Source organism: Salmo salar, chromosome 08 (assembly GCF_965601325.2).
Source record: "Salmo salar chromosome 08, fSalSal1, whole genome shotgun sequence".
NCBI classification, from domain to species: domain Eukaryota; kingdom Metazoa; phylum Chordata; class Actinopteri; order Salmoniformes; family Salmonidae; genus Salmo; species Salmo salar.
Genome location: NC_138298.1, coordinates 19,413,405 through 19,436,568, shown reverse-complemented (window position 1 = coordinate 19,436,568; position 23,164 = coordinate 19,413,405). Strand labels below are relative to the sequence as shown.

The following is a 23,164-nucleotide window of genomic DNA, read 5'->3' as shown; positions in this document are numbered from 1 at the left end:
GGAGTTGTAGTTTCCAACAGGACAATATCCTACATATTTCAGAGCGTAAATTGAAGTAATTAACTACAATGACCATAATCCACTGCGCATCTACTTGTGCTACGGTAAGTGGCAGAAGAATGCGCGATCGTGAGGGGATTTAGAGAGCAGCTGATGCTTGACAGGGTATCGCTACCTGAAAAACATTGATCTAAGCGATTGATAGTTCGTATTCAGTCATAGACGTATGCCTTATTTACTCCGAAGAGATACAAATTAGTGATTTTGTCAGACAGAATATTCAGCAGCTCTATAGGGATGAGATGATGACTTGGAATTAAATAATACAATCATAAAGTAAAACAAATGAAATATACACAACAACTGAAATATGTTATTAAAGTAATGTGAATACATTATGGTTAATAAGTGATAAGCAGTAATGGGCAGTCACTACCATCATGGTACTTTTATTAATTGTTTTATTATGTGTTGTAACAGCATTCAACCCAAATAATCCAAACCCGAAATCGAAAACGAATTATTATTTTTTATCATCGAATTATAATAATGAATCATTCACCACTAGTTATAACTCGTGTTAATTTACTTATAACTCCCCATCATTATTATATTTCCAATTACATAACATTATCTGCTGATTAAATTAGCCCCTACCTTATTTAGTGCTCTCCTCAGGAACGGCAGTAGCTTCTGACCCGTTTTCATTGGGTACATTTCGTAAGTATAAAACAGAAAACAGAGGAGTCTTTATCCCTACTCTACCCCATGCTAAGAGTATGACCATCTCTCCCCTCTCTCCAGGGGAGAGAGAAATAACCAAGGGCATTGATTAAATCCTCACTCTGCACAAGCACGAAAATAACGCCATGCTTACAGGCAAGTACGGTAGAGGGGCTAAGAGAGGAGGCCAGCATTTGGGGAGTGATCCAAACCTCTCAGTCTCAGATAGATTTAGTTTATATATGCTGTGGAAAAGTACATGAACTGGGTCTGAATCATGGTTTTACAGTCTAGCGGACAAACAGCGTTTGTTCACATCCAGGATAACGTATAATACCAATTTACCAGCCTTGAAGTAGTAGGCAACATTTTTAGTATATGTGTTTTCAATGTGTTTTTATTTTATTTTAATTGGTTGTATATCAGCCATTTTGCATTTCAATAGAAAACCATCCAAGAGCGAATGAATTAATGCCTGATTCTGAATGTTGCCTTTCACTGAAACTCTCTAAAGCATCTGAATTGCTGTGAGTGTTGCAATCAGATGTGGTGGATTCTCGTACCGTTTAAATGGATTGTCTGTCTGGGTATAATGAAACGCAAGTGATGCATGCAGTAAATGAACCAGTTGGAAGGGAAATGCAAGTTTCTCTATAGCTGTAACCTTTGGCTTGACTTGGCTCCTTCCCTTGTTGACACCCAGAGGAGCTCCACTGACTGCTGATAGAGCTGATTGGCTGTGAAAGTTACCGTCACAGCCAAACGTAATAATCTACTTAGTGTGTTAAATCAATTGCTTCTTATTGTACGGCAGCACAGTTTTATCCATTGCAGTTTCCACTTTAAACAAATCAAGCGGTATTTACTTTGTGTTATACAGCTACCGAAAACTGAGAAATGGCCTTTCGGGGCTCTGAATGTATATCATACTCAATAAAAGATGGCATTTTGCGGTTGGGTGTTTCATGCTCTTCTATGGATGGGCCTTATTTCATTGGAGGATCAGATGGGTTGATGTTAAGAATAGTTTATTAAGACAAATTGTATATTTTGAATGGCCTATAGTAGCTCAATAGAGAACAGGGAGGGTTGTAACACAGGATAGTTGTAACAGTGTTGCTAACACATTTTCAGGGGAAGATGCAAGGGGCAGGTCGATTTGTTGCAAAAAGTAGCTAAATTACATTGTGATGTCATTGCGTGATGACGCCATTACATAATAACGTAAAACTGCGTCATTACGTAGAATACACAATAACGTTACTCAAATTGACTGGCCATCTCGGAGAAAAATATGATTTGACATTTGTTAGTTTAGATTTGTTTGTTTATTATCACATCTTTTTATTTGAAAAAGTAATATAAACACAACAAATTTTATATGATCAGATATTTTTTTATTTTTAAACACAACACATTGAATTATTGAACATTTACACATTACACATTATTGAACAATTACATTTTATTTATTTTATTTTTAACTAGTAAACCTACACATTCTGAACAATTATAGTTTGAAGCAGTGTATTGGTAGTTAGTGAACATGCTACCTAACTGATCAACAATTATAGGTACAAGCTAATAACAAGGTATATATGCTATCTTATTGAACAAGCAACTTAACCCAAATAATGATGTGTGCGCTAGGCATCTCTCTCCAGCTCTCTCCAGGTTGTTGTGCTGCTTAGCTGGCTAGCTGCTCAATGGTTTCCTCCAGATATTGCCACTGTTCTCATTGACACTGCAGTGCACACTGTCACCATCAGCTGTGTGTCTCCGCCAGTTCCAGAAAGTAATCTCCTTGCATACATACTGTAAATATGATGAATCATAGATTGGCAAGGAAATCCTCTTCATCTTCACTGTCCAACTGCATTGTCACGTAGCTGGAACCAGCAGAAGAGAATGGAGCGGCCTTAAAGCTGTATGCTGCTGTGGTGCCAAACTGCTGCAGAACTTCACAGGTATCACCAGCCAGCTTCAGTCCATACTGCACCAGGAGTATGGAGTTGAGAGTGTGCAGTGACATTCTATTTCTTAACTTTGACTTGACTACATTCATTTGGCTGAACAGCCGTTCAACCTCCGCATTTGAGTGTGGCAAGGAGAGGGCAGCGAGTGCAGCTTTGCACAGTTCTTCAAATGGATTTGACTCGGAAGAGTCCGTGTAGTCATTCACTTCACTCCAAAACTCGACTGTATTTTCAGTTGAGTCCCACCTAAACAGATGGATGTTTCTCCATTGGGAAACAATTTTATCAATTGTTTGGGGCTTATACCCCAGTAGCTCAGCTACTTTGATCATTTCAGGGGTGCCTTTATTGTGCTTTAGCGTTTCCTTAACACTGAACAAGGTCTTGCTTAAAGCAACAATGTAGTTGATGCACTGTCTCTGAATGACCTTTTCGTCCTCTGGCGCAAGACTGAGTTGGTACACCGTGCTCTCGAAAAGGTACCCAAGGTATGGTGATGGACTGAGTTGTCCATCAATGGCATCTTTCAGGACATCAATTTTTGCCATAGGGTTGACTACTCTGCTGCAAATTGATGTTAAGTGGTGTACCAGATTGTCCAAAAGCTTGACAGGATCTGTTTGCTCTCCTCCAAATGACTTCACTGCAACTTGTACGTCGGACAGGGTTGATTTCAAGAATGTCAGGTAGACATTGTTGGTCTTGTCCATGTACACGGCTTGGAGCACATCCGCCATGTATCAACGCTCACTGGCCTTGGTCACCTCAAAGTGGAGTTTCAGTTCTTCCCACTGGCTCAATATACGAGTTCCCGCAGGCTCAATCGATAGCCAACGTGTGGCACACACTTTGGTGATCTGCAGGGGTTTCTGGCCACAATTAATGGTGGCATACACTACTTTGTACGCCTTGTGCCGTTTTGGGGGAATGGAAAACCAGTTGTAGGTTTCCCTGATTAAGTACTCAACACTCCTAGGGATGGTTTCTTTGGATGCTGCACTGACAGCCAATTGTAAAGAATGGCACACACAGCGGATGAGTACCAAATTGGGCAATGCACATGTTTCCTTTAAAATCATGTGCACCCCGTTGTGCACCCCAGTCATCACGGATGCATTATCAGTGCCAATACCCTGAAGATTCTCTTTTTTAAGGTTACTCTTCTCAAGAAACTCAACTACCGCCTTTGCAATTGATCTGGCATTGCCCCCCCCCCCCCCCCCCCCCCCTCCAATTCAACCAGCCCGGGAAATGTGGACACGACGGTTATTTTTTTTTGCACTGAAATACCGAATCACCACACCCAGGTATTTCGAGACACTGACATCAATGGACTCATCCAAAAGGAGACTGAACTTCTCATCCCCCACATCTGATGTTACCCTTTTGAGAAAATAAGGAGCCAGTATTCCCCTAATTATTTCTGTGCACTTGGTGCGGTGCATTTGGAAGTTTGTTGCTGCCACAGAATCTGAAAAGGCAGCTTTGCAAGCCATACCTAAATGGTTGCATGCTAGCAGCGAACAATGCGCCGCAATGGCCATTGCCATAGTAGCTTCTGCGCTTTTGCAGTTATCCACTTTCTTAACCAACTGTGGTAACGTAGACTGCGTTGCAGGGTTGTACGGTTTTGATTTATTTATATGCTTTGCTGTAGCACAATGTTTTTTGATGTCATACATATTTGCAGTACGCACAGTATGCCCGACAATCATCCCCAATTACTGGCTTCAGCCACCCTTTAAATTCAGGTACAGACTCCCACTCTTTTCTGTACTTCTGACTGTACAATTTTGATTGAGACATGTTAATTGATGTTGTAAGTTCTGTTCAAGATCAAACATTCGTGACCAACTATATTCATTGGGTTTGTCTCGTCGAACGCATACTACTACTGCTGCAGTCAGCCGACAATGATTTGCAATTTGCTGAAATTGCTGCTGGCCTACTGCTGCCTGTGCACGAGCTGAGCGCTTGCTTCTGACATCACTCACAATGCACTTTTGCAGCCAAGCACGTGTGTTGTGACTGAGTGTGTGACGAGAAAATCGTTTTTGTGTCATTTAGAGGGAAAATGCATGCATTTTAGCGTTTGAGCACTTTTCAAAAGTTGCTAAAAGTTCCAAATACATTTTTAAAAGTAGCAACATTTGTTGCTAGGTGGTGTTTGAAAAAGAAGTTGCCAGGGTAGTCTGAAAAGTTGCTAAATCTAGCAACAATTGCTAAGTTGGCATCACTGAGTTGTAAAACTCAATATCTCCAATCAGGAACAAGCTAGAATCATGTGACTCACTGCACATGCTCAGTTTAGTCCTCAACCCTCATGAAGAAGCAAGTACTTTAATATATATATATATATATAGAAAAAATATATAAAACGCATCATGTAAAGTGTTGGTCCCATGTTTTATGAGCTGAAATAAATGATCCCAGAAGTTATCCATCTGCACAAAAAGCTTATTTCTCTCAAATTGTGTGCACAAATTTGTTTACATCCCTGTTAGTAAGCATTTCTCCTTTGCCAAGATAATCAATCCACCTGACAGGTATAGCATACCAAGAAGCTGATTAAACAGCATGGTCATTACACAGGTGCACCTTGTGCTGGGGACAATAAGGCCACTTTAAAATGTGCAGTTTTGTCACACAACACAATGACACAGATGTCTCAAGTTTTGAGGGAGTGTGCAATTGGCATGCTGACTGCAGGAATGTCCACCAGAGCTGTTGCCAGAGAGTTGAATGTTAATTTCTCTACCATAAGCTGCCGCCAACGTCATTTTAAAGAATTTGGCAGTACTTCCAACCGGCCTCACAGCTGCAGACCACTTATAACCACGCCAGCCCAAGACCTCCACATCTGTCTTCTTGCCCTGCTGGGGGGGGGGGGGGGGGGGGGGGGGGGGTATTTATGTCTGTAATAAAGCCCTTTTGTGGGTAAAAACTAATTCTGATTGGCTGGGCCTGGCTCCCCAGTAGGTGGCCCTGGCTAAGAAACATTTGAGAGAAATAAGCTTATTGTGCATATGGAACATTTCAGAGATTTTTAATTTCAGCTCATGAAACATGGGACCAGGACTTTACATGTTGCATTTATATTTTTGTTCAGTGTAAATGGTATTGATTGAAGCTACTGGTACTCTTCAAGTGATTGTTAGTGATATAGCACCATCTTATGGTACATTTTCACAATAGCGCCTTCACAGTTTGTCATATTCGTTAAGTAAAAGTTGAATGCCTTTATTATGTTGTTACCTTCTATAATTATTCGTTATGCATGATTATGCATTATACGTTTAGGGGTAATCTGCAGTTGCTACAGATGTAGGATCTTAATTTGATTATTATTTTGTTGTGAGCATATTCATGCACAGCAGGATACTTTAAACTTGAGATTTAAAACGGCTTCTAAAGTTAGTCATTTCCACTTAGAAATATCAGACTTGATTTGCCCTAAGAAAAATCTATCAACCCCAACAAAAATGTCTGTTAATTATAATCCACATAATTCACATTTCCTGTTGCTGCAGGATTATTTTCATGCTGTAGCAAACTGGCTCAAATCGAGATCCTACACCTGTACATCCATTTGTGGATTTATAAATGAATGATACAGTGCCTTCAGAAAGTATTCACATCCCCTGAATTTAAAATGGATTAAATTTAGATTTTTTTTGGTCACTGATGTACGCACAATTCACCATAATCTCAAAGTGGTTATGTTTTTAGAAATGTTTACAAATTAATTAAAAAGGAAAAGCTGAAATGTCTTGAGTCAATAAGTGTTCAACCCTTTTGTTATGACAAGCCTAAATTAGTTCAGGAGTTAAACTTTGCTTAACAAGTCACACAATAAGTTGCATGGACTCACTCTGTGTGCAATAATAGTGTTTAACATTACTTTTAAATGACTACCTCATCTCTGTACCCCACACATACAATTATCTGTAAGGCCCCTTAGTCGAGCAGTAAATGTTAAGCACAGATTCAACCACAAAGACTTGAGAGGTTTTCCAATGGTTTGCAAAGAAGGGCACTTATTGGTAGATGGGTAAAAAAAAATAAGCAGCATTGAATATCCCTTTGAACATTGGGCAGTTATGAGTTACACTTTAGATGGTGTATCAATACACCCAGTCACTACAAAGATTCAGGCGTCATTCCTAACTCAGTTGCCGGAAAGGAAAGAAACCGCTCAAGGATTTCACCATGAGGCCAATGGTGACTTTAAAACAGTTACAGAGTTTAATGGCTGTGATAGGAGAAATGGATCAACAACATTGTAGTTACTCCACAATACTAACTTAAATGCTAAAGGACAGTGAAAGAAGGAAGCCTGTACATTATAAAAATATTACAAAACATACATCCTGTTTGCAATAAGACACTAAAGTAATATTGCGGGAAAGAAATGTGGCAAAGAAATGTTACTTTATGTCCTGAATACAAAGCATTACTGTATGTTTGGGGCAAATCCAAAACAACACATCACTGAGTACCGCTCTTCATATTTTCAAGCATGGTGGTGGCTGCATCATGTTATTATTATTGCACACAGCTGTCAAAGGTGATGATAACATGTATTGACTCAGGGGGTTGAATACTTAGCTAATCAAGATAAATTAGAGTTTTATTTTCCATACATTTTTTTAAACAAATGTTACAGTATTTTGTGTAGGTCGTTGACAAAAAAATTGCAATTCATTTTGAATTTGAATCCCACTTTGTAACACAACAAAATGTGTAAAAAGTCAAGGGGTATGAATACTTTCTGAAGGCACAACAAAATGTTTAAAAAGTCAAGGGGAGTGTGAATACCCATTGCCCATTGATTCTTGAAGAATATAACTTATAAATGCCTCATAAGCTTAGTTCAACTGACGTGCCCCATCAGAACCAAAATATAAGCTTGTTTACAAATGTAAACAAACAAACCAAATCAAATTGTATTGGTATACACATATTTAGCTACAAAACATGCTTAAAACTATTTTGATATCTTGGGTGGTCAGTCCTTGCATCCATTGCGCTATCTATGCATTTTAGAGTGGTTACATTTCTCCAGGCCCTTCTCTGAGCTTTTTTTTACTAAAACAGAGGTGGGGTGTCCACTTTCTAATTGTTTCAACCGCAGATTGTCCCTTTAACTCACAAATGTATTTCTCAAACAATATGTAGCCTACATATTAGAGTTGATTATTAAGGGCAGAATGGTGATATGCTGGTCTTGCAGCTATCTCCATGGTTCCATAGTCTTCAGTTTGACTGTTTCTCTTCTGACTGGTTGGTTGGTTGGCTGTAGTGTAGAGGGCGAGAGGAGAAAATGAGAAATGCAAGACCATTGTTGTTTTTGTCTATGGAAAATTGGATTTATTGATAGGTTTTGAAAAAACATTCAGACCTAGGGAAAAGTGCTATACAATGTAATCCATCAAAAATGACAAGATAATAATTGTACTGCCAGTGCCAGAAACTCCAATAGATCCGTCTTTGTCAGTAGGCTTGTGTGTATTGAAGCCATTTCTTAACCACAAGAGGTCAGTATTTAGCTACATTTGCGTATACCTCATCCTGCATAAAAACAATCAGAAAAACTCCACAGCACTTTGTGGAGAATGAAATTACACCCCAGGTCTGTGGTTAAATAAATGTTATTCCAATAAGAATCATTTCCCCTATCCACAGGTGTGTCCTGTGGAGTCAGACAATATGGCTGTAACTTATATTACATTTTCTATAGGCATCAATGTCACTTTTACTGCAGGCTTGTCTGTTATCAAGGGTCGCAGCCTGTATATGCACGTCTCCAAGATTTCACCCTCGGTTTCTAAATATGTTTTATGTTATTCAGGGCCTAAGCAGTCGCATATCACATTGACTTATATTACAAGTTCCATCAAGTGAGCCTGCCCTTGAAATGAGCCCGTTCACATTTCCTTACAGTTCAAATAAGCAGAGGAAATAGAGGTCTTGAACAGTAACAAAGAAAGAGAGAGTCTTCCCAGAGGCTGTAGTGAATTTGATTTGTGTTCCACTGTAATCCTAAATTCTAAGGACTTTGACAGTTGCGTCGTTGTGGTTTTCTTGGAAAATGTCATCTCTTTTCCTGACTTTTGTTTCGTTTTTGTTCCGTTATTGAGCTTTGAGCAGCCAACGCCAGGAAAACCGTGTAAATTATATTTAAAAAGCTCAACATAGTGTGGTTTATTTTTTTCTATAGACCAGAATTTTGAATGTTGCTTCTACATTTCAGAGTAAAATCATTGTATAAATAAATACAGAATCAATACATTTTAATTTACACAAAACATAATTGACGGAAAATGCAGTTGATTATGATGATTTCCGACATGTTGCATTGCGTATGTAAACTAGTTTATACATCAGCAATCTATGGCAATGTAGAGTTATGAATTATGACAGGGGCACTCTGGTTTCCATAGTGACAGCAAACACAAGAGTGGACTTATTGCTCTTAAATTTCATAGAGCAGTAATTTCATTTACAACTGTAGCCAAACACAGCTGTAGGATTTGGGTGTACTTGAAAGTCCTAGCAAATCTTTGTTGACGCTATATGACACCCGGCTGGGTGTGTATCGTGTGTGTTGGTTGATTTATGTGGATATCAACACCCAAAGTACTACATTATGACTGAGTAATATTGCAATATGAGACCAATATATGACCAGTCCGCTCTCTCTCATTGGTCAATTTACCACTCAGAAACACGTTAAAACGAACACAACAGACAGTAGGAGTACACTTAGTTGAAATAGAGGAGGTGCTATTCGACATGGCGATCTAAAGTTGTCTTCCCAGGACCACCTTTGCTATCAGCAGCACGTTGGAGTCAATGTCATAAAAACCATCCCCTGTTTATTACAGCTGCTATAATAGGACTGCTGAAGGGAGGGAGAGTATCGCAAACCTATCGGTTCAAATACTATTTGAAACTATCAAAAAAAAAAATAGCTGTGATTTATTGAGCTTGCCTGTTGCAACAAAACCAATAGAAAAGCCCCAAAAGTGCAAACCCAGACCACATGGCTCTCCAGATAGGCTTAAGCAAACGCTCAAAGTATTGAAAGATTTGTCATATATGTGAACCCAGGTATGGTCCCGTCCCATTTGAGCAGAGCTGACATGGAGCCCCTGGCTCCAGTGATAGTGTAATCTAGTGGTGTAACCCAAGAACCTGTTGCTGGTGGTCTGGCAAGAGGCTTCATGGCTGCAACAGTCAGAAGAGAGGAGATTCCCTTTACAAGCAGGGCTTAGCTGTATACTTCCTCTCATTATGAGGCTGTGAGTGTATTTGGATGTGAGAGCAAAGGCTACTGTAGCTAACATGGGGAGAGAGAGAGAGAGAGAGAGAGAGAGAGAGAGAGAGAGAGAGAGAGAGAGAGAGAGTGCATGCGTGCATGGGTGTGTGTAATACCAGCTCTATAGAATACTGTATAATGTATTTTTTTTGTTATTGACATGTGAAAAGGAAGTGTACCTAGAAGGCAGATGTCAGACGGGAGATTGGGTTCTAGCAGAGCAGACACATCAAATCAAAAATGGTGGTAGAGCAGAGTTACCCGCAACAGATGAGTGTTTCATCTTTTAAAACAAGTCGCCCCAACATTAGTGTTTTCACATGCAGACTCCCCTCTAACTCTCCCTTTTAAATGCACTCAGAACTGAGAGCCAGAGAGAGAAAGAGAGCTGGCCAGTAACCAGGCCAGTGCTGCTGATAAATTGTCAGGAATCTTAAAACACTGGTTATCAGCTGTCTGGGAGGGGATGGGGGTGGGATAGGGTTAGATGTGTCTGCGTGGGGGTTGAGCACTGACTGGTCTATGGGATGAAGTAGTAGTAGACCTGGTGTGGGTGTGTGGGTGTGTGGGGTGGGGGGTGGAGGTCTAGTACATATGTTTATGACTTCATGTCACTGCACCAAAACAAGGTGCCTTTTATTTTGGCTACCACGTCTATGTCCCCATTGGATGACAATGCCCCCATCCGCAAGAAACGAATGGTCACTGAATGGTTTGATGAGCATAAAAACGATTGAAGCTGTTCTGGCTTTTGTGATACTTTATGTTGGTGTTTCCTTTATTTTGGTAGTTAACGTCACCTGTATTTTAGCAATGTCCTGCATGGGGTAACCTGATGAACCGTTCTGTACTTTCAGAGGGGTTGGGTTAAATGCGGCAGACACATTTCAGTTGAATTCATTCATTTGTACAACTGACTAAGTATCCCCCTTTCCTTTACTTTCTGTGCAATTTTTTGATTAGTCCAGTGCAACCTATTATAGCCTATGTGTGACTAGTGCATAATGCATCAACTACACATAAGTGTAAAATTGGCAGTAATTGTGGGGAGCTGCATGACTTCATGAGCTCGGGAGACTAAATAGCCTAAGAACTTGTTACACAAGGGGGATACTAATTTTATATATTTTTGGTATGACATTTGGATATCGAATTATGAAATACGACGTGGCAGGCAGACACAATAAAATCTGTTATGTTCATGTCTGACAATCTGAGGCGATAGCGACCACCGGTCAACTTCTTGGTGTTCTTTCCTCCCTCTCCCTCTCCGGGCAGCGTAAAAATGCCCCTTCTTTTTACCCAAAGGGCGCCAAAAGTGTGTGGTCAGGGTTTATGTTAGCTGCAAACATGATCAAAACCATTCTGCAGCAAGTAATGAAAGCAGTGGGGTGTTGTGGAAGTTTAAGGGCACCTGGAATTTGGCCCACCCGGGAGAGACTTCAGGTTCTCAGCCCTACGGACAAGACGACCAATAAACAAGGGGCCACTCCGTTGCAGATCAATCTGCCACCCACTCATTAAATCAATACGCTACGTAGTCCATGCGCGCTTAAAATGAAACATTTTGGAAAGAAGTGGTGAGTTGCATGTAGGAGTTAGCTATCGAAATTATAAATGTTGCGAATTGCTGTTGTCCGTCATATTATAGTAGACTATAGTCCATATCTTAAATGTTTATATGTTTAAAAAAATATGAAATCGTCTTTTCAAGCGAAGATGTTTGATTTAAAAGTTGTAACTTTGTCTCCAAAAATGATTAGTCTACATCCCTGTCCCCAAATAAAAACATAAAACCATAACCATTGTCAACATAATTCATAATATACCTATGGTTCATTTCATGGAGGATATTAGATCTAATTAGAAATAATATATAGGCCTAACCATACGGCCTATTGCCTATCAAAAAAGTGCGCTACCGATACTCACAATGATTTAAGCCCATAATTTCCATATAGTTGATTAGCCTATAGATTTAGTCCTACGTGAACTATAGCCTCATCGAAATGAGAGAATTCAGGCTAATAAATTATGCCTTGAAACACACTCAAGTTTGATCATTTCTAGCGAAAGATCTGCTAAATTTAAGTGAGGATGCACCAAACATGTAGCTAAGCTCGTTTATTCATTCAATTATGTATCTATTCATCTATTATTCATGTATATAAAAACATTTGCATATTGTTGCAATCTGGGCATGTAATACAAATACCTGTATTAATCATGTCAATGCATAATACAGTATCTCCTTTCAACTTTATAAATATTGTAATAAATTGTATAATTACATGGCATTATCCATATTATTAGCAGTTCAACTTGTACTTTATTCAATTTAGAAAGAAACACTTTTTGTGTCAAGCAGCACGCTAGGGTATTATAGCATAGGCCTAATTTCAAGGAAGCCAATTGCCAGGAAACCTATCGATGAACAACCACGGCATGCACAGACCATAACATCTTAACTTGTTTCAAATGAGAGGAAATGTGGAAATTAAATTCATCAGTAGCACTTATAAATCAAATGACAACATGGACAGAAAGACTACTTAGAAAGGACCAGGGCCACGTCATTGGACAGCTAGATCGCTCAAGATTGACTTCGAGATTGGACGTCTGTCCATGTCTTGAGGATGTTGGGAAATGCCTTCAAACACAGCCACTAGGGGCAACTGTGAGCGCTATTACCATCAAGTAGTAGAGGTAATCCCATGACTCTGGATCCGAAGGTAGCGTGTTCAATCACAGTGGAAGACACACACTTTTGTTTTAACCCTATCCCAAACCTTAACACTTAACTTCGAAATTTGATGTTTGGAGCCACTTCAATATTTGACGTTTGGATAAATGTGGATTAACGTCAGAATCTGAAGTCAAAATTGGTTAAACCGTGAGATCTTGTTGCAGCCCAGCATTTTGGAACAATTCCTCAAGTTCTCCATCTCTTCAAACTTTGAGATCATTAATTAACTAGACAAGTTAAAATAGACACCTACTCTGCTGGGTTTCCACACATGTTTGAACAGCACTGTGGCCAAGCAAAGCTGAAGTGCAGTACTACACCAGATGATTATCTCATGTATCATAAGGGAAAGTAAGTGTAGTCTGGTGCTGAGGCAGCTGGCTCTGGGAAACATACTCACAAAAAAATTGCCTCTTTCCCATTGGCCAGCTTGGCAGCAGCCTCTGTGTCATTGGCCAGCCCGAGAGACCCGAGTGGATTTTCCAGCTCTGTGATTTGATGAAAGAGAAACGTGATACTCATGAGACCAGTGATTGGCCGAGCCATAGAGAACTTTCACAGCCCTCCTTTGATCTGAGTAAAAAGAGAACAATATCTAATGTGAGGCATTATACAGGCTTAACCTGTGTGGTTTGGACTTCACTACTGCACTGGCGTCAAATACCTGGTAGCTGGGGGATTACGGTCGGGGTTATAGGTTAGACTGTGCCTTCAGAAAGTATTCACACCACTTGACTTTTGCCACATTTTGTTGTGTTAGAGCCTGAATTTAAAATGGATTAAATTTAGATTTTTTTGTCACTGACCTACAAACGATATCCCATAATGTCAAAGTGTAATGATGTTTTGTAAAATGTAAAATCTGAAATGTATTTGGCAAGCCTAAATAAGTTCAGGAATAAACATTTGCTTAACAAGTCACATAATAAGTCACATGGTCTCACTCTGTGTGCAATAATAGCGTTTAACATGATTTTTGAATGACTTCCTCATCTCTGTACCCCACACATACAGATATAGTGCCTTGGGGAAGTATTCATACCCCTTGACTTATTCATCATTTTGTTGTCTTACAGACTGAATTGAAAATGGGTTAAATATTTGTGCACAATACCCCACAATGACAAAGTGAAAACAAGTTTTTAGAAATGTTTCGCAAATGTATTCAAAATGGAACACAGAAATATCTCATGTAGGTATTCACACCTCTGAGTCAATACATGTTAGAATCACCTTTGGCAGTGATTACAGTGTCTTTCTGGGTAAGTCTCTAAGAGCTTTGCACACCTGGATTGTACAATATTTGCACATTATTACTTTTTAATTCTTCAAGCTCTGTCAAGTTGGTTGTTGACAATTTCAAGACAGCCATTTTCAAGTCTTGCCATAGATTTTCAAGACGATTTAAGTAAATAAGCCACTCAGGAACATTCAATCTCATCTTGGCAAGCAACTCCAGTGTATATTTGGCTTTATGCTTTAGGTTATTGTCCTGCTGAAAGGTGAATTTGTCTCCCGGTGTTTGCTTGAAAGCAGACTGAACCAGGTTTTCCTCTTGGATTTTGCCTGTGCTTAGCTCCATTCCGTTTCTTTTTTATCCTGTAAAACTTCCCAGTTCTTAATGATGACAAGCATACCCATGACATGATGAAGCCACCACTATGCTTGACAATATGGAGAGTGGTACTCAGTAAAGTGTTGTATTGGATTTGCCTCAGACATAACACTTTGTATTCAGGACAATAAGTGAATTGCTTTGCATGTTTTGGAATATTTTTGTTCTGTACAGGCTTCCTTCTTTTCACTCTGTCAATTAAGTTAGTATTATGGAGGACCTACAATGTTGTAAATGAATCTGTGTTTGAAATTCACTGCTCGACTAAGGGACCTTACAGAAAATTGTATGTGTGAGGTACAGAAATGAGGTAGTCATTAAAAAATCATGTTATACACTGTTATTGCACACAGAGTGAGTCCATGTGACTTATTATGTGACGTTTTTTAGTCCAATAAACATATTTAGGCTTGCCATAACAAATGGGTTGAATACTTATTGACTCAAGACATTTCGGCTTTTAATTTTTAATAAATTAGTAAAAAATTATTGAAACATAATTCCACATTGAAGTTATGGGGTATTGTGTGTAGGCCAGTGACACAAATTTGATACATTTTCAATTCAGGCTGAAAAAGTCAAGGGGTGTGAATACTTTCTGAAGGCACTGTAATTGTAAGGTCCCTCAGTCAAACAGTGAATTTCAAACACAGATTCAACCACAAAGACCAGGGAGGTTTTCTAATGCTTCACAAAGAACGGCACCTATTGGTAGATGGGTAAAAAAGCAGACATTGAATATCCCTCTGAGCATGGTTCCTAACTTAGTTGCCGGAGAGGAATGAAACCGTTCAGAGATTTCACCACGATGCCAATGGTAACTTTAAAACAGTTACAGAGTTTAATGGCTGTGATAGGAGGAATCTGAGGACGGATCAACAACATTGTAGTTACTCCACAATACTTAGCTAAATGACAGAGTGAAAAGAAGGAATAAAAAGTGTTTGTTTGTGTCATGCCCTGACCTGAGAGAGCCATTTTTCTCTGTTTAGTTAGGTCGGAGTGTGATATGGGGTGGGCATTCTATGTATTTTATTTCTATGTTTTGGCCGGGTATAGTTTCCAATCAGAGGCAGCTGTCTATCGTTGTCTCTGATTGGGAGCCATACTTAGGCAGCCTTTTCCCACCTGGTTTTTGTGGGTAGTTGTTTTCTGTTTAGTCTCTGTACCTGACAGAATTGTGCGTTGTCGGTTTTTCTATTTGTTATTTTGCTTCAGTATTTTGAGTTATAAATTATCATCATGAGCACTCAACACGCTGCGCTTTGGTCCCCTCTCTACGACAGCCGTTACAGAACTGCCCACCCACCACCAACGGACCAAGCAGCGTGCCCAGGAGGAGCAGGGATCCTGGGCTAGGGAGAAGAGAGAGTGGAGGACGTCCTGGACCTGGGAGGAGGTAATGGCAGGGGACAAGACCCTGCCATGGAAGCAGGTTGGAGAAGCTGCCTAGTACAGAACCTCCTGAGACGCTCCCTAGTACGGAACCTCCTGAGACGGCCTGCAGCCCGGAACCTCCTGAGACGGCCTGCAGCCCGGAACCTCCTGAGACGGCCTGCAGCCCGGAACCTCCTGAGACGGCCTGTAGCCCAGAGTCTTCAGCGGCGGCCTGCAGCCCAGAGTCTTCAGCGGCGGCCTGCAGCCCAGAGTCTTCAGCGGCGGCCTGCAGCCCAGAGTCATCAGCGGCGGCCTGCAGCCCAGAGTCTTCAGCGGCAGCCTGCAGCCCAGAGTCTCCAGCGGCGGCCTGCAGCCCAGAGCCTCCAGCGGCGGCCTGTAGCCCAGAGCCTTCAGTGGCGGCCTGCAGCCCAGAGCCTCCAGAGGCGGCCTGCAGCCCAGATCCTCCAGCGGCAGCCTGCAGCCCAGAGCCTCCAGCGGCGGCCTGCAGCCCAGAACCTCCAGTGATGGTCTATGGCCCGGAGCCTGAAGGGATGATCCATGGCACGAAGCCTCCAGTGATGATCCATTGGCCGGAGCCTGTAGGGATAATCCATGGCAAGAAGCCTGTAGGGATGATCCATGGCCCGGAGCCGTAGAGATGATCCGGCCTGCAGCCCAGAGTCTTCAGCGACGGTCTGCAGCCCCGAGTCTTCAACGACGGTCTACAGCCCCGAGTCTTCAGCAGCGGTCTGCAGCCCAGAGTCTTCAGCGGTGGTCTGCAGCCCAGAGTCTTCAGCGGTGGCCTGCAGCCCAGAGTCTTCAGCGGCGGTCGGTGTTTCAGAGCCTCCGGCGATGATCCACGGTCTGGTTCCTCCGGCGACACAGAAGCGGGGGGATCAGCGGGGGGATCAGCGGGCTCTCTACGACAGCCATTACAGTTTGTGGCAAATCCAACACAACACATTACTGAGTACCACTCCCCATATTTTCAAGCATAGTGGTGGCTGCATCATGATATGAGTATGCTTGTAATCGTTCAGGACTGGGGAGTTTTTCAGGATAAAAAGAAACTGAATGGAGCTAAGCACAGGTAAAATCCTAGAGGAAAACCTGGATCAGTCTGCTTTCCACCAGACACTGGGAGATGAATGTACGTTTCAGCAGGACAATATCCTAAAACACAAGGCCAAATCTACACTGGAGTTGCTTACCAAGAAGACAATGAATGTTCCTGAGTGGTCGAGTTACAGTATTGACTTAAACTTAAGACTTGAAAATGGTTGTCTAGCAATGATCAACCAATTTGACAGAGCTTAAAGAATTTTGAAAAGAATAATGGGCAAATATTGTACAATCCAGGTGTGCAAAGCTCTTAGAGACGTACCCAGAAAGACTCACAGCTGTAATCGCTGCCAAAGGTGATTCTAACATGTATTGATTCAGCGGTGTGAATACTTATCTAAATGAGATATTTCTGCATTTAATTTTCAATAAATTTGCCAAAAAATATGTAAACATGTTTTAACTTTGTCATTATGGGGTATTGTGTGTAGATGGGTGAGACAAAACATAAATGTAATCAATTTTGAATTCAGGATGTAACACAACAAAATGTGGAATAAGTCAAGGGGTATGAATACTTTCTGATGGCACTGTATATGTGGATATCAGAGTTCAAGGTTCGGGGCGGTGGATGAATCAGTGGGAAAAAGGGCCATTATCTTCCTGTCTGATGTATGACAGGTCCCTATGTGCTTGTGATGGCTGATGGGAGTACTCTGGGACTCTGAGAGAGTCAAAATAACACAGTGACGTCGTCATCAGCCTAATTAAAACAAGGAATTATTCATTGGGCCGCATGCTCATTAATCAACCCGGGCCATAGCCTGTTGACACATAGTGGGTGTCGGATGTGTGCGTTTCTGTACCCTCACCTCGAAAGTAGTTTTTTGGTTTCTCACTGGATCTGGACTGACCTGCACAGAAAATAAAGGGTACTCATAGATCCAACTTAGTGCCCGTTCAATATGGCAGATTGCATATGGGTCCACCGTCTCTGCACCAGATAGGGGGAATGTGGTGAACCCTTTCAGAAAGCTTAGTAACACATGTGGGGACAGGGAGGGAGGGTGAGGGTGAGAGAGAGAGAGCAAGAGAGAGAGAGATGGCGTGAGAGGGGGTAGAAAGTGGATGGTTAGCATCGCTGTGGTTTAACGCAGGCTAGACACAGACTTCTCCAGAAACTCTCCATTACTGCCCATGATGGATGACAGAGGAACCTGGCCCGGATGCACCGTCCTCTTTTCTCCTCACAGGGCCCTAACTGACTGACTGACTGGAGGGACCCAACCAGGGGTTATACCATCACCATCACAACACCGCTCCACTCTGACCTGATGCTCATTAATGATCCAGGAGAGAGAGAAAGAGAAAATGAGAAAGTGTGTGTGTGTGTGTGTGTGTGTGTGTGTGTGTGTGTGTGTGTGTGTGTGTGTGTGTGTGTGTGTGTGTGTGTGTGTGTGTGTGTGTGTGTGTGTGTGTGTGTGTGTGTGTACCCGCTTTCTCACGTGAATTCGTGGGAGGCACAGCCTATGGTCCCACGCTGTGTCTTATGAAAACAATGTAATATTGCTGATGTTTTGGGAGACAATCTGGTGCGTAACAACACCGAAGTGTAGCTATTCAGGTCAGATATGGCGCAGAACAATGGTGTAAGATTACAGAGATCTTATTTTCCATGTCTTTAAGAGGACACAGCATGGCCTCTGTTGATATAAGCTTAAAGATCTTTGTTAGGCGTTTAACAAAATCAGTTGATTGACCTTACATTTTAATGTCTGGCATGGCAAAATGTCATGTGGGCCCCTAAAAAATAACCTACATTGATATGCAGAATTTTGGTCCTAAAAATAAATGTTATCAGTCAGGAAACTATTCTGCATTTTGAATTCAATGTTTAGACTTTATGCCCCTGATCATAACACTTAGAGAGAAAGATAAGGGACATCTTTCGTTTTTTGCTGAATTCCCTTTCCTAATCTTCAGAGGAAGGTGGCACAGGGTGTAAATATTTATTTATTACGTCCCAGGCTGGAAACACGCTGTGACCTACACAGCGTGATGCCGTCATCTCGACCTAGTTATCCCGGCCACTTCCACCGGACAGATAAGGAACTCGCTCCCGGTCAGAAACGCACTGACATACCATGCATGGGAACTAGTCACAGAGGGACAGTGTATGATGTACGATAATATGCTCTATCACATTTTCAACTGGTCAAACCGATGAGGCTTTTGTCTGCATTCGATGGTGATGGCTGCACGATTCATGTTTAAAAAATGATAAGTTGTATTGATTGCCATCAATTGTCGAGGCTACTCAGAAAGAGTTCAGGTTTTTGTTCATTTTCATTTTTAACCCCCAGGCGCATTAGTTGTCAGCCAAATACGGACTTGAATTATTTGTTCTCTGTTGTTAGCGAAACCCTGCAGCGACATCTGCGTTGTTGCAGCTGCGTCGGGAAGATATAACTGCTGAAAGTAATCGAACCATCTTTAAGAAGTCAATGAACCTCGTCCGAATAGGGATGACATCATCCTCTTGGGGTAGCCTAATAATCTAGGTGTCTTTTGACCGCTGCTTCGCCGTCACTCATACAGCAAGCAAGAGAAAATCCCTGGACCCAAAATCCAGGGAATTCAGTCCCTGGACCCAAAATGAAGAAAAATAGACCTGAAAAGCATTTGCAATATGATGTATTATCTCATGCATGTTGCATGTCATTTAACAGGATTTTGCAAATGCAATCGTAGTCCTTTGGCTACAGATAGGTTTAGACGTATACATTCTGTCTGCTTAATTTAAAAACTGGGTCATACTAGTGGTACAAATGCTGCCTGCCTTATAATGTCACATAAAAAAAATGCAAATAAGCATGAAACGCGTCAACAATGTTTATTTCCGTTTTCCATTTTAGTCCTCATTTTAGAAAGATGTCTATAAAACATTAACCGAAGAACATCTTTGACATGTTTATTGTTTTATTTTAATTCCTTGAAAAACTCCCATATGGGGATCAAGTGGCAATAATCTGAACAGTTAGTAGGCTATAGTCCTACGAACGAGTCCCCGTCTATCTTATCACTGATGTGCCTAAAGCACCGTCATTACAACCTTATGCTATTCATTGGTTTGTGTTCAAAATGGGTTTAACATTGTGAATGGTGTGGGCTATATCATTCTATTGTAGGCTGGATTTGTATCGGTTTCTTGAAGTACAGTGATGTGAAATGCATGGACATTGATTTGTTGGGTTGTTATGGATGATAAAATGTAGAGTTCAATAACTTGGGACTATGAGCATTTCGGTCTATGAGCATTTTAGGTATTCAATTGTTGATGTGTGTTGTCACAGCGAAATGACACATTTTTTTGGGTGATTTCAAAGTACTTCCAAAGTAGCCTTCAAAGCCACATTTTGGATAATAATGCGTCCATGCTGCATTCAATGGCGCGATAAAGCAAATAAAGCCACTGATTTGCAGAGTATTCTACAAACCCTGGAATATAGTGATTTGTTAAATCATTTTGTCCTATATTAACGCATTAACCTGAACGAATAATATTTAACCGTTAGCCTATAGTTAGGGTAATTTTTGCAAATTAGCAACTATGATATCGATTTGATGAAAGCTGTATACGCCTTCCATTCCATTTGGGCCTGAATTTATATTCCAGCCAAATTGACCAGACATTCACCGCCGCAAGTGCTGCCTTGGTTAGGCCTATCGAACAGCATCCGGGCACTGTCTATTCCTTTCTTTAATTGGTTAGTTTAAAAGGTTACTACTGTGCGTAACTCGTGTCTGGGATGTCCCTGGTCTGTTTATTTCCCAGTGAAGAAATATTACACAACTACCGCGGCTGTTCATCATGCCACGGCGACGCGCCTTCCACTTAAATAAATGGCATAAAATGTCTCGAATCTGGCCAAGGTCAGTCAGTGTCAAGCCACAGCGTTTAGCTAACAAAACATAACTATTATGGCTAATAGACGGTATCCAGTCTTAATTATTTGGACACCAATTATTTACAAACCCGACTGGGAACATTGAATTAGACCTAAGTCTGAAATGTAGTCATTTTAAAACAAAGACACAGTGCTCCAGAAATGTTGAAGAACTAATGCATATCGCAATAGCCTATAAGAAAGACAAACACGAGCACATTGTTTTAAATGACATCAACTTTACCCGTAAATGACATCAACTTTAGCATAGCCTAACAAACTTTACGCAAAACAACCTTTCTAAAATGCATCATTGAGCGCAGGTACACACACACACACACACACACACACACACACACACACACACACACACACACACACACACACACACACACACACACACACACACACACACACACACACACCTTGATATGATAGGCCTACATTACTAAATGCTCTGTGAACAGTCAATTGTGAATAAGTAGTTTACAAGCAGAGAGGTTGGGTAGATTTAAATGTCAAACTCTCTCAATCCATGTTCCCTCACTGAAACGTATTCGTAGTAGTAGGCCTAGCCTATATATTTGTTTAAATGTAGGCTAATATATTGCACTGTACCCTATTGTGAAACCCATAATAAGTGCTACCTACATTTTTAAAAGGTTGCGGGTAAGGTTATGTATTGTTTGAAGGTGTATTTTGTTAAATCCACAAGGCCAGAATAACGATGTTGACGCGAGGCGTACATGGTAGTATAGTCTGCAGTGTGTGTGTGTAAACGCAGCCATTTTCCGGTCAATGTTTTTGCGTGCAGCATTCCCAACTGGATTTATGGTCTCTATTAACGGTTTTAAATGTTTATCACCGACAAAACAGAACAGTCGCCTCCTGCTCGCCGGGATGAATGGAGTGTTAGCCGAGTCCCCTACAATGACACGCATGCCCCCAGCCACTTGGGAGGTCTGCCTCTCCTGCTCTCTTCTCACTTGATCTCATAGTGCCGCGCGCCACAGGCGAATAGACCATGCAGCGTGAGTCAGGGTGTTTCAGAACGATATTTTAGGATAGTCATTTGCCTAATACACATTGTGTATATAGCAATGGGTGTAGCATATCGTATATATAAAGAGAACCTACGTGAAAACACACATTTGTAATATTTCCACCCTACATTGCACATCATTTAGATTACCCCTCTTCAATTATATTTTCTATTTCATTGTCTATAGACTTTTTCAACTGTCAAAACAATAACACGTTATATGTGCACTTCCGCCCCGCCTCAAAAATACGTTAAAAAGGTCTATAGTAGTCTATTGAATGCCAACGTTGTTCATTTTGTGTAAGTCGAAAAATCTGCACCATCAACATATAGTCTATAGCTAGCACACACACATGGGCCTGTGTTACTGCATGCATTTCAGTAACCATTCATTTCTGATTTGTCTTTTGAATATTTATTATAATCATCACGCATATAATGATAAAGACAATGCATTGTTATTATTAGTATTCTGATTATTCGGGTTATTATTATGATGGTGATTATTATTAGGCTATTAGTATTACAGTGTTATAACGTGTCAAAGTGGTACTCCAGTGTAGCCTACTTAGCATTATAATAACAAGGTAACAGAGCGGCTTACAACGAGCAAACAAGCGCACAACGCTCCACATGGTAGCCAATGCAATAACTATAGAGTTACATCGTCGTAGTCAACTTTGACTGACTTCCATCAACACCGTTACTGAAAACTGTGCATCACATGTAGGCAAGACAGGAAATAGCCTCTATAACAAAAATAAAAGGTAAATATCACAATTAATTCAAGTGTCCCTTGAAATGTATTCAAAACAAATGAAGACATCCGCGTAGTTTAGGCTACTTACCATGGATTAGATAAGGTTCGTTATATCCGCGACCTCTAATAGGAAGAAATACCAGCAGTGTTCCAACAGCCCGTGTCGATTCCCCATCCCCTGATAATGGCCTCGGTTATACAGAGACCCGGAGCGGTTCCTTTCATGCCGAGCACTCATAGGTTTTCAACAAGACAACATAGCCTCTGTCCTGGGAGACGGCGCACCGACCTGTGCCTGGAGAAGGTTTTTAAGGACGGTTTGGATGGAGAGGGGTTTTTTTTTTGTGAGAAACTCAATCTCACATACAGTAGCAGGCCCCATCTGGGAACTGTCACAACTGACAGCAACACAGGGCACAGGCCTGATCTTCCGCACAACATTGCGCGTAAAAGTAGGCATATAAGAGGTTTTGCATAAAGGTCAATTGTTGTCAGGCCCGTTGTCTGTTTTTGGGGATATATTTTACGTATCATTCGCAATGGTTGGAGATGGCACACAGATAAGCGTCGCGGAATATTCTGGTCACACAAGTCC

At 41.1% G+C, this 23,164-nt stretch overlaps 1 protein-coding gene across 3 annotated transcripts in view; it reads right to left on the bottom strand.

Moving 5' to 3' along the window:
• The window catches only part of LOC106610171 (scrapie-responsive protein 1), a 30,566-nt gene extending 7,688 nt beyond the window's left edge, over nt 1-22,878 (bottom strand). The window contains exons 1-3 of one of the 3 annotated variants that reach the window (XM_082978422.1): nt 22,658-22,878; nt 17,693-17,734; nt 13,167-13,254 (exon numbers count right to left, since the gene is read on the bottom strand). The gene's annotated coding sequence lies outside the window, so the exon portion shown is untranslated. Of the gene's footprint in view, nt 1-657; nt 803-13,166; nt 13,255-17,692; nt 17,735-22,657 lie in introns of those variants that run through there. The other 2 variants (XM_082978421.1, XM_045716613.2) reach the window with 2 other exon arrangements.
• Nucleotides 22,879-23,164: the final 286 nt, after the last annotated feature.